General features: G+C 42.4%; 1 non-coding gene across 1 annotated transcript; it reads left to right on the top strand.

The window, feature by feature from the left end:
• Window positions 1-3142: 3142 nt before the first annotated feature.
• On the top strand, window positions 3143-3248 carry LOC149009279 (small nucleolar RNA R71). The gene has a single exon (XR_016174880.1). It is a non-coding gene; the product is annotated as a small nucleolar RNA R71 (small nucleolar RNA).
• Window positions 3249-12969: the final 9721 nt, after the last annotated feature.

The following is a 12969-nucleotide window of genomic DNA, read 5'->3' as shown; positions in this document are numbered from 1 at the left end:
CACTAAAGATTAAAGGGAATATAGGCACCCCCACACTTAAGCCCTTACACCCTCTCTTGAGTATAACTCTAGGCAAACAATTCAATCGAGAAGTCTCTTCTTATCTTCAGTCTACCAGTTCACCCTCAGATAAGACTAAACTATGTACCAAATAATACCAAGAACTCAAGATCTAAGCAATATTGACCTTCTTAGACATTTCACCTTTATAAGCACATTAATTCACTTCTTTCTTTAATGGTCACAGTTCTAGTCCGTGCAATGTCTTGCCTCTTAAGCTTTTTAGATGGCCTATGTAGCGAGTGTTGGGTCAGCCGCTCTCAAGCCAGATGGCCTTAAGGGACTAGGTGTAGACTACCCCTCGAACTTACTTACTCAAGCCAACTAGGCTACAGGCCAAGACTGGACCAAAGACACCCCAACTGTTTGACGCGAGGCACGATGTTGGTGACACCGAGACCCGGTTACTAAGAAGGAGGTCTAACCTTTAAACTTCAGCATTTTTTTTTCTTTTTCTTTTTTCAGATTAGACTTCAATTTACTTCACATTTAAATAGTCTAAAATCGGTCTCAACTTGTCACCATAAGCACAAGGCAATACAAGATAACTAGATGGTCAAACCTTTTGGACTACCTGGAATTTCTATTTTCCGATTCAACCTCGGTCTCAAAATGTAAAACCCATTACTATTCTCTCAAGAGGGTGTTCATTACATCAGATGGGATTTCTAAAACACTTAAACTCTCATTTTGTATCTAAGCAAGGAATTAAAACATTTATCTTACCAAAGCCAGAAAAAATTGGGCACTTTTTATCTTTGTGACAATGCTCTACCAACTATCAACAAGTCTTACTCAAGTTGACACCCCCCCCCCCACACTTAAATTATGCAATGACCTCAGTGCATGCAAGATAAATAATAGAAGCAAATAGAGGAAAGAGTGTACCCGATGTTTGAACTCATGATAGAGCACGCAATAGTAAAACCTAACAACAAACAAAGAAAATAAAGGAAAAAGAACAAGAAATAATATCTAAACATATGGGTTGCCTCCCATAAAGCGCTAAGTTTAGAGTCTTCAGCCGGACTCGATGAAGAAGCAGCCAATGGAGGTGGAGGCTCAAATCTAAATGTGAATGGTGACTGCTCCAAAGAAGTGGAAGAGTCCAACAATGTGTTGACTTCCTCAATATTTAGGTTAGATTCCCCAAATGGCAAGTAATGTTGTAGGGGATCATCAATAAGCATGTTTGGAATATAATCAACCACTACCTCATCAATAAAGTTAATTGCAAAACACTCTTCACCCCTATAGCTTAAGGATGCATTGAAGATGTTGACTCTAAGTTTCTTATTGCCAAATGATATGTCCATGACACCCGATCTACAATTGATGCCAGCATTTGCAGTGGCTAAAAAGGGTCGTCCAAGAATGACTGGTGGTAACTTATTGGTAGTTGTATTGTCCATATCTAGGATCAAAAAATCAACAGGAAAATATAGATCCTCAACCTTTACCAAAACGTTTTCAAGTAGCCCACGGGGTCGTTTGATTGAACGGTCTGCCAATTGTAGAATCACATCACTGGATTTCAAATCTCCTAGACCAAACCTATCATAAACTGAACCGGGTAAAATATTCACACTGGCTCCCAAGTCAAGCAATGCTTTACTTATGGATAAATCTCCAATGACACATGAAATTAAAGGTGTACCTGGATCTTTAAGTTTAGGGGGCAGTTGGTTGGAAATTACCGAGCTGACTGATTCAGTTAGGTGCACAGTTTTAGGTGTTTGAGTCTTCAACTTACGCTTTTGGGTGCACAAATCTTTTAGAAACTTAGCATAAGCTGGGACTTGCTTGATAGCATCTAATAGTGGGAGATTGATACTAACTTGTTGGAATAAATCAATCATCTCCTACATCTTAGCATTCTTTCTAGAATCTGGAATTGAGGACTCAAGAGCTTCAGGGAAGGGGGCTTTGGGAGTGTAAGATTTAGGAGTAGGACCCTCTACAATCGGAATGTGCAACCCCTTACAAGGAAATTGATGGGGAATACTCATAGGTGGTGTTTCTTTACTAAGCTTGTGTGCATCATCGCAAGTCTCATGGGTCAAATCAACCTCCTCTTGACTCTCAAGATCAATGGGCAATGGCTTAGGAGTAGGCAAAGGTGCATAATATTCATTCTCACTGCATGTCACAACCGAGACTGCTTGGACTTGTTCTTTCCTAGACCCAATTTGATGATTAGGGTTACCTATTGGTTGACTAGGTAACTGACCAACCTCCCTCCTACACTTGGCATCAGCTAGTTGACCAAGTTGAGTTTCCAATTTGTTAATGGACTGAGAATGGGAATGCAACAATTGAGTGTTTTGCTCTAATCCACTAAGTGCTTTTAGTACCTTATCCTCAAATGATGAATTATGTGAGGGTTGTGAAGATGACGGTTGCTCATTCCTATAGGCATTTTGGTGCATATTAAATAGAGGTGGCCTATAAGGTATTTGATTAGAGGGATTGGGCATTTAGTTTCGCCATGAAAAATTGGGGTGGTTTCGCCATCCTAGGTTATAGGTATTGGAATATGGATCATTGCCAAATTTAGAAACTCCTTGGGCCAAATGTGTATGCTCCTTAACAAACTCAGGGTATTGTGTAGCCAAATAGCAATCAGTGACATGATGGGATAGGCTAGAACATAAAGCACATGCTGCAATCTGATTAGGTGGAGAGAAACTTGTAGGAAGTGGAGATGGGGTTTGTTGTCCTAATGACAAGAGATGGTGGGGGGGGGGGGTGTCAACTTGAGTAAGACTTGTTGATAGTTGGTAGAGCATTGTCACAAAGATAAAAAGTGCCCAATTTTTTTGATAGCAAGTCAACCTTAGTGCTCATCTCAATGGTAGAATTTATCTCATAGAGACCGCTCCTCTTTGGTTGCCCAATGGATGGAATCTTAGTCCTAGCTGCTGAAGCATGGTGTTGGGAGTTTTCACTAAGGGTCTCAAAAAGTTCCCATGCTTCATTCTCATTCTTGTGCATGAAAGTCCCACCACAAGAAGAATCAACCATTTGCCTATGTCGGTCTCTAAGGCCATCATAAAAACATTGAACCAATTGCCATTTAGGAATAGCATGGTGGGGGCACTTTCTAAGTAATTCTTTTAGTCTTTCCCAAGCCTCATGAAATTGTTTCCTTCTTGTTGGGAGAAACTCGTTATCGCTCTCCTAATGCTATTGGTACGGCCAATGGGGAAGAACTTTTTAAGGAACTCCTGTTGCATTTCTACCCAAGTGAAAATTTAAACAAAATATGAAGCCAATGCTTAGCTTTATCTTTAAGGGAGAATGGAAAAAGAAGTAACCTTAAAGCATCAACTAAGAGGTTTTGAATTTTAACCGTGGAGGACACCTCTAAAAACTCATCTAAGTGCTTATAAGGCTCTTCATTGGCAAGTCCATAAAAAGATGGTAGCATTTGAATCACACTAGATTTGATCTCATATTGAGCCGCCTCTATGTTAGGCAACTTAATACAAGAAACTGGAGTATATATCGTAGGAATGAAATGCTCACTCAAGGGCCTCATTGGAGGTTCATAGTTTGCCATGGTTCTTTGCCTTCTACGGTTGGCCAAAGTCTCTTCTAACTCTAAGTCAAGTGGAGTCAACTCAGGGTTTAGGGACCGACGACCATGCATACACACAGAAGAATAAAAAAAAGAATAAACTAAATAAGGAAAATTAAAAGAAAATAACTATAGCAAAAGGGAGAGTTTAGCACGTACCTGAAGCGCAATCCACGTGATCTTTCGAACAAAAGTTACACATGTGGGATCTGAGGGATGGGGATTTTTAAAAATTAACCTAAACAACCCAATCTAATGCAAATATTACAATTGAAAAGTCCTAAATACAATTATATCTAAGAAAGAAAAGATAACAACCTAAACTAATTATCGAATTGCTACTCTTGCAGTTACCTACAAAACAAAAGAAAAAGAGATTAGTTAAATAAGAAAAGAAAAATAAAAAATTAAAAACATTAAAATTACTCTAAAAATTATGCCTAACTGACAAAAATCAATCCTAGCAATCGTGCTTTGGTTCCCCGGCAACGGCGCCAAAATTTGATCATGTCGCTAACCAATCAAAAATAAAATCCTGTACTAATCTAGCAAGCAGAAAGTACGGGGTCGAACTATGGAGAACTAAAAGGCTAAGTTACTGAGATTGAATTCAACAAACTAAATTCAAACTAAATCTATTAATTAATGTAAAAACTTAAACTATGAATATATGAAGATCTTTGGGATTTCGAATCCCCAATGCTTTTCCCTAACCGATATAATTCTACATTTCAAAGCAAATTAGGGATGGTCTTCCTAGGTATGCCCTATCTTCGCAAGACTATCGTCCTTCGCGGAAGCTTGGCACGCTTAGTTCGCTGAGCTATAGAACATCTTTGGCCAAACTGTCAATTAGAAGATATAGAACAATCAAATTAATGAAATAAGCATGGTTCATCTACATCCCAAAGAAAAGGAACTAGCTACTCATTATCATAAAGTTCATAAGAAAAATAAAGACGAAACATAGGGGGAGAGAGAGAGAGAGAGAGAGAGTGTGATGTGGTCTTATTCTTCAGCAATGAGAGAGATCAGAGCCGCATTCGCCGTCTTCCTTTCTGTGGTTGGCTTCTCTTTTATGTCTCCTGCACACAATGAATCCCCTCTCTTTACCCGTCGATTTGACCTTTATTCTTTTGGAATTTGGAAAAACTCGAAACTGAAAAGTTGTAGAATATTTTCAATATCGTTCCATAGCATCTTGAATCATCGAAATCCAAGCTCATACGAGAGAGATATGCCCAAAATACTGAAGGTAGGTCTGTTTACCCGATTTTCAAATTTATTACCAATTTTGTTCCTTAAACGTCCACCTATTTCCAATTTGGCTAAGATCTCACTTTTCATGATTTCTTGAGCAGCAAGATTGAATGCCATGATTTAAAATCCACCAATATCTAATATATTGCCAACTTTACTTCATATTATCTCTAATATCCAAAATCTCCTTATTCCTGAAAAATACACAAAAATACTCAATTAGTTCTCTTTAATTAAATAAGTATGGGGAATTAAATCAAATAAATAATGGTAAATGTATGCTTATCAGAATGCCCAGCTAAGAGATGAGTTAGCGGAACTGAAGTCCTCAGGAGCTCGGATCTTCAGGCGGGATGTTCTTGAAGAATATTTTGAGACCGAGGAGTTTGGTAATCTTTCTCTGGCCATTGCTACTCCCGCCTTCAAGAGGGGATTACGTGTTACCTTCAAGAAGGTATTGGAGCAAAATGAGATCCCTCGTCCTGCGGATTTGAAGTTACTCTTGGATCCCTTGATATATGATGAGCTCAAGATGCCCCAACCAAGTGACCTTCCCGAACTCGTATTCTTCCCCTTTCCTGTTGCTATTGATTATATTGATCCTCGTCCTCAACTCCCTCCCGAGGAAGAAGCGGAAGAGGAAGAAGATAAAGAAGAGGAGGACGCAGGAGCTCAGGAAGGGGCTGAAGATGGGGATCCAGAGAAAACTCTAGTTGAGGAGGGAGACAAAGGCTCCCCAACTGATACTGTTGCAGATATGCAGGAGTCCCTCGAAGGTCTGGTCGAGCCAACTAACGAAGAGAACCTTCCCGGAAGCCCCACTGTAAAGATTGACTGAAGACTTCCCAGCTTTTGCTTAACTTCCTTTGTTTTTGAACCATATAACCCGATCAATGTAATCCTTTTTTATGAATGAATTGAAGAATTTGTTGTTATAATCTTAGTTATCTAGCGCCATTTCGTTAAAGGCGCAAAGAGATAACCGGGAAGGACCCACTGTCTTATCTTTTAAAAAACATGTCCTTGAGAAATAGACGGGAGAGACCTGAATGAATGTTATCTTTTAAGAAAAAGATACAAATCCTTGTAAAAGGCGTAAATAAACAAACGGGAGAGACCCGGATGAATGTTATCTTTTTTAAGAAAAAGATATGTCCTTGTGAAAGGCGTAAAGAATCAAACGGGAGAGACCCGAATGAATGTTATCTTTTAAGAAAAAGATATGTCCTTGTGAAAGGCGTAAAGAATCAAACGGTAGAGACCCGAATGAATGTTATCTTTTAAGAAAAAGATATAAGTCCTTGTAAAAAGGCGCAAGTGTAAACGGGATAGACCTGAGTTTATTCTATCTTTTAAGAAAAAGATGTAAGTCCTTGTAAAAAGGAGCTAGTGTAAATGGGATAGACCCGACACTTATAAAGGCTATTGGTAGAACTTTCTTAAATTGGTGGAATGCCAAGAACGATCGATCGGTTTTCCTGTTTCTATGTCTTTAAGGCGGTATGATCCCGACCTTGTTTCTTTGTCTACCAGGTAAGGTCCTTCCCATGTTGGAGTTAACTTTCCTTGATTCCTTGGATCTGAAGCCCCGGTTCGTCTCAAAACCATGTCTTCCGATCGGTATCTTCGGCCTTTGACCCGAGAGTTGTAGTGTTGTGCTGCTCTTTTTTGATACAACTGATTCTTTGTTGTGCCCTTGTTCGGACTTCCTGCAAAAGGTCTAAGTTCTCCCTTAGGCCTTGGTCATTCTGACCTTCATAAAAAATGTCGTATCGTAATGATCTGGCCAACACTTCTACGGGAGCTAAAGCTTCGGTTCCATAAGCTAGGGAAAAAGGAGTTTCTCCAGTCAGGGTTCGCACCGTAGTTCTGTATGACCATAGGACACTCGGGAGTTCCTCGACCCACATCGCCCGATTATCCTCCAATCTCTTCTTGATCCCATCAAGAAGTGTTCTGTTGGTGACTTCCACTTGCCCATTGCTCTGAGGGTAGGCAACTGAGGCGAACCGATGTTCTATGTGGTATCGCATACAGAAGGATTTGAATCCTGCTCCTTCAAACTGTTTTCCATTGTCCGTTCCCAAGATCCGAGGTATCCCGAATCTGTATATAACCTTTTCTTCGAAAAACTTTTCCATCTGTTTTTTCATAATGGAGGATAATGGTTCAGCCTCGACCCATTTTGTGAAGTAGTATATTGCAACCACCATGTATTCCCGATTCCTGGGAGCCTTTGGTAATTTCCCGACTAAGTCCATTCCCCACATTGCAAATGGAGTCGGGTTGAGACGGACATCATTGGAACTGCTGGTAACTTCGGGACATTAGCGTGTTTTTGGCATCATTCACATTTGCGAATGATGTGTCCAAAATCTGCTCAGCCCTTAGATCTTCTCGAGATGACCTGCAAAACGAAAGCGTCGGATGTGGCCCGACCGCGGGGGTCGGGAGTCCACCTCCGAAGGCTAAGTCAGTTGATGAACTTAATCACAAACGGCTCTGCTAGAAGCACAGAACTAAGGAATGAAGAACTGGGAAAGGTGATCTAGATCGTGAGCCCCTGATAGTTTACTTCTACCAGTGTGTATATGAATCTCCGTCCCTCACCTCGTATAGCAGTGAGGTTTATATAGAGTGTACCTTCAAATCTCCTTCGTCGGATGCACTTGAGCCTTCTTCGGGTAGTCGTTGGATCTTAACAGTTAGATCCGTTGAGCGATAGACTTCTACTAGTTTGGACTAGTAGAGGACTCCTGAGATAACCTCTAGGTTATGCGATGATTATCCCTTCCATAATGATTAGCCACAACCGTCCATTTGAGTTTGCCATCATTAGGGTAATTAACCTAATCCATAAATTGGATTTGGGCATGCTTGTGGATGAATAAGTTTTCTTCCTCAGCAAGCTATCTTTTGGATCCGGTTCGCTCGGGAGCGAGTCGATTCCTCTGGCCTCGACCGGGGTCGAGGGTCGAACCAAGTATGAACCCGGTTCGATCATATTTTCTCCATATCACGAGCCCCCCAGACCAAGCGTTCAGTCGATCCCGAGGGCTTGGTTTTTAACTGGGTTCTTCGTCAGACAATAGTCTCTGCGTGTTCCATTAAATGTCATATCACATTTAATGCGGTGGTTACTTTCCTCGAGCGTTGTGAGGGTAATGCAACGTGTCTCCTTGCAGTCGATCTGTCGTGGCTCACGTAATCCAAGCGACGGTTTCCGAACGCCTGTTTCGGATTCGTGAGTTCAAACCTTCAAAACATCTTCTAATCTCGATCGTTGATTTTGAATCAATCTCGATCGTTGATTTTGAATCAATCTCGATCGTTTAGATTCCCAAACACTCGTGCGGGTGCTTTAAAAGCGGTTCGTTGTCTTCGTAGGTTTCATTCTTCTTGTCTGGAATTTGAAACTTTGTCGTTTGTTTCGCGCCTTCCTGCTCTTAAGCTTTTTCCTAACTGAATCAGTAAGTTTACTGGTCTTTTTCTTTTTGTACCTTACTGAAACAAGTAATGGCGGAGAATAGGGTTTCTCCGGTACCCAGTGTTAGTAACAGTAGTGGTAAGGAAGCTTTTGCTTCTCCTCCTTCCGAACAGTCGGATAGTGATAACAAAACCCTAACTGTCATCTGGCGCGAGTTTGCTGAAGTTTCTCAAAAAGGTTTAGAGAGAAAAACCGAAACTCCTTCCGTCCTTCCTGAGTCTGGATCTTCCAAGACTTCTAGGGTAACTGCCGAGTCCTCTACGCAATCTAAAACTTCCAGGTCCGATGGCGGACCTGGCTCTGTTCCCTCCATTTTCAAGGAGGAAACCCTTCTTTCAGCCATCCAAGATTTTGATTTTCCTTACTCTTATCAGGTTAGGGCTCCCCATCCTGATGAGAGGGTTGATTCAACCCTTTCGGGTGAATTTTCTCTGTACATAGATGCACTGGAAAGCGGGGTTCACCTTCCCTTTTTTAATCCTTTGTTCTCAGTCGTTCTGAATCATTGGGACATTTGCCCTGGAATGCTCCTTCCCAATAGCTAGCGTCTCATCGTCGGCTTCTTGGGTTTGTGTTTTGAACTTGGCATTACGCCATCTCTTTCCCTCTTTGTGCATTTTCATGTTCTTTCTATCTCCCATCCTCCCGGTTGGGTTTTTCTGTCCAAACGCAATAAAGCTAAACTTGATTGGAGGGGTAGCATCCTTGTCAAAGGAACTTGCCCTTCTAACCACAAAAGATGGCGTGAACAATATTTTTTCTGTCGAGCGCCTCCCTCAGATCTTAACTTCCCGACCGTCTGGAGGCGGTGTACTTCTTCTTCCGAGAATAACCGAGGCCTTCTCTTATCCAAAGAAGACGAGGCGGCCATCAGGAAGATCAAATCCATTCCATGGTATCAAGAGATACATGGACTTGAGGTGGAGTATAACTCCATTCTTCAGTACTGGGGCTTGGCTCATTGTGAGCTTCTAACCATCATCCTTTAATTTTACTGAAGTGATACGTCTTTAATTCTGACTTTTGCTCTTCTTTGCAGTGCCTCCAAGAATGAACCCCGAGAACCTGCGAGTGAAGGCCGCTAGGGCTGTTGTGACAGCCGAGCAACGATCGCCTAGAGCCTTGACCGTAGATCAAAAGGCTTCATTTCCCTCTCCCGACCCCTCTTATAGGGGTATCAAGATTATCAGGCCCGTGGCTGATGCTTCGGGTAAAGGGAAGAAGCCGATGGTGGAGAGGACTAATGTCTCCTCCTCCGCCCGAACCAAATGGAGGCATGATACAATTGATGCTTCCTCCCATAAAAAATCCAAAAATTCTGCGGATTGTGAGGAGGTCTTCACCCCCCAGTGGACCCTAAAGTTGACCGACAGGGTGACACAAGATCCTGAGAAAGCTGCAGAGTGGAGCTCCCTCAGTCTTGTTCCTTCTGATCGCCAGGAATTTGAAACCCTGGACGACGTTGCCCTTGTTAGTCAATCCACAAGGTACCGGTCTTCTTGCTTACTTATTTTTTCATAATTTCTCATGACTTCTTCTGATAATTTCCGCCTTCTCAGGAATGCTGTGTTGAGCTTCTATCAACACATGGAAGCATTGAGCCGGGTTGGCCGCAACAGCTCCTTGCTGCAGACCTGTGAAGAGAATTTGGCCAAAGCCAATTCTGAGATAGACCGGCTGACTGCAGCTGCCGAGGAGCTGCAAAGAGAGCCTGAGGAAGAAGTGATCTCCCTCAAGGAGGCCCTTGATGCTTCGAAGGCTCGTGTTGTTGCTGCCGAGCGCGAGGCCAAAAAGAAAAAAGAAGCTACCACGTTGTTCGGTGACAGACTTGAATTTAAATGTATAGATAACGAAGAATACTTGAAGTTGGTATTCCCAGCAAGCCCGAGCACATCAAGCCAGAGCTTCGGAAGGATTGTGTTCGGAAGTACCTGAACAGCGAACCTTTCTCCAAGCTATTAGGTGCCTACAACGTCCAAGCTTATCGCTTGGGGCAGAATGATGTTTGGGAGCGAATTCTAGCATCAATCCCTTCCTTCGATACTGCTCCCTTTCGTGAGGTGTGCCATAAAGAGGTCTTCGGGAAATTAGGCATGGATCTCCCAGACTGGGCTAGGGAAGAAGATGATCCTTTTCCAGCCGACCCACAATATGAAGCATATCTTGCTGATGAGCCGACACTTCCAGAGGAAAAATCACAAGCTGCTGCTGAAGAGGGCTTTGACAACGTCAATATTGAGGAAGGCTCTTCTTAGGATCCTGAGAAAAGTCCTCCTGCTCAGGGCTCCTCGGGCATCAATGAAGAAGAGGCTCAGGGAGTTATTTTTTTTGTAAAGATTGACCTCCTTGCTAATGAATAGACACTTTTTCATGTTGGCCTTTCCATTTCCCCCTCTCCTATCGAAATCCTGTCTTGAATATCAAAATATAAATGATAAAACTTATCACTTAACTTCACATTCTTTGACGAATAATAATCTTGTAAAGATATTATGAAGATATGTTTTGGAAAGATGCATTAATCTTCCCCACTCCTTCATTTACTGCAAAGTCCACACGTTTCCCTTCTGGTATCTGCGAAGTCCAAACGTTTCCTTGCCTTAGTATACCATTCACTGTTTCCAATGAATCGGTAATACATCCATTATCACAATGGCGGTGCGACGGTTGGAGGTATTCCTACATCGGGTGCTTGCTTCCACATGTTTCCATGTTGCCTCCTTCTGACCGTTGATCTTGCTTGTTGTGGATTTCGAAGCGTCATTTCAATTTGGGCCATTGGTTGTCTTTAGTTCTCAACCGTCGTCTTAATACCTGAGGCTATTTAAAGCCTTCATGGGTACTCTCCATCTATCTTGCTATCTGCAAGTTAGATTTGCTAAAGCGACATTTCGTCCTCCTGCTTGCTTCCGTATTCCTCGTACTCCAACAATAACTCTATCAACTTCTGAACAAGTGAGTTTTTTGATCACTCATCTCTTTCCCCTTTCCCCTTGAGTAAACGGCACAATAGTAGTACTTGGGGTTTAGTTAATCGGGTTTGCATATTTGACAGAGAACTAGGGTTTTCCCTTGTTGCTGTTGTTGCTGGATATCTGTACTGATACGACTTCTTCTGTGTATACAGTGGCTCCAAGAATCAACCCGAACTTTATTAGAGTGAAATCTTGTAAGAAAATCGTTCCGTCGGCGGTGGTTGGGGCCAGTGAGGTGGTTTCAGCTAGTGAATCCTCCAAGCGTAAGGCGACTGCTGTTGGTGAATCTTCAAGTCAGATTCCCACAGTTTCTATTGATGCTGCCCCTACGCCTCTTCTGCCTGAAGTGATCGCTCGTTCTTCCGAGCAAGATCTTGATCACTCCGCTGTTGATGGTGCTGCTGACGACCCTGTTGCAGAGACCGTTCATGCACCCCCGAAGGAGATTCATCGGGCATCTGAGGCAACTATGTTGGCGTCTGATGAAGGTGTGGTCCCAGCAGGTGCTGCTCCTATTTCCAATTCCAGTGCTTGTTTGGCATCCTCCTTCTCTCCTTTGGAGTTGGAGGATTTTGCCACCAGGAAGCGCCGTCGGATGACAAGTGATGCAGCTCATCCTTCTCTTGGTGTAGCTCATCCTTCTTATCTTTCGCCCGAATAAGTGTCAAACGAGTTTGACAAAGCGTTGGAATGGTGCACTGCTGCTCGAATGACTTCCGAGAGCGCAGTTCTTTCCAATCTTCCAGATGAAGTCTCTATGAAGTCACCGGTGATGTAAGTCTTTCTTCATTATCTTTTGATTCTGAATATTACTCTTCTGCTCCTTTTTAACTCGAAAGTTGTTTGCAGGAGTCTTACTGGTAACTTCCACAACCAAGTGGAAACAGCCTCTAGGCTCAATAGGTTGAGCAATGAAGTTTCCAGGCTTCAGGAAATTTCTAAAGCTAAAGATGCTGAGATTGCTCGCCTTAGGAAACTAGCTTGGGAGTTTGCAGGAGAAAAGAATTTGGTGATCGATCGTCTTCGGTCAAACTTGGATGATGCCAGGGAGAAGATTCGGCACCTGGAGCGAGGAGTTGGAAAGTCAGGAGCCAAAGGATCTGAAACGTTACCCCAAAGGCAAGTTATCGTTCCTTTTCCCGAATCCCTTCCAACTGATGTTCGCAGAGCCTACGTTTTCAAGTATTTACACAGTAAGTCGTTTGTTGATATGCTGAATGCTTATAACTTGCAGGCGTACCGGGATGGCGAGAATGAAGTATGGGAATCAATATTAAGGAAGGATCCTCATTTTGATACGACTCCCTACAGTGTTGTTTGCCATTCTAAAGTATTTACCAACCTAGGCCTTCCTCCACCTGACTGGACCAAAAATAAGATTGATCCTCCGCCTTCTGATCCAGATATTATGCATTATTTGGAAGATTCTCCTGTTTATTCTCCCTTGGAAGGATTCAATTATGACGAGCTCGCCTTGAATGCAAGTTTGGTCGAAGACCATACTTCTCCTGGACAAGCTGGACAAAGAGTATGAAATTGCGGAGGATTTTATACATACTGAAATGTTTTTTGTAATCCTCATTTCTCTTCTTCTTTTCCTTGAATCC

Source organism: Hakea prostrata, chromosome 7 (genome assembly GCF_041222555.1).
Source record: "Hakea prostrata isolate BN-2017 chromosome 7, UWA_Hpros_2, whole genome shotgun sequence".
Taxonomy (NCBI): Eukaryota; Viridiplantae; Streptophyta; class Magnoliopsida; order Proteales; family Proteaceae; genus Hakea; species Hakea prostrata.
This window is presented reverse-complemented; position numbering and strand designations above follow the sequence as displayed.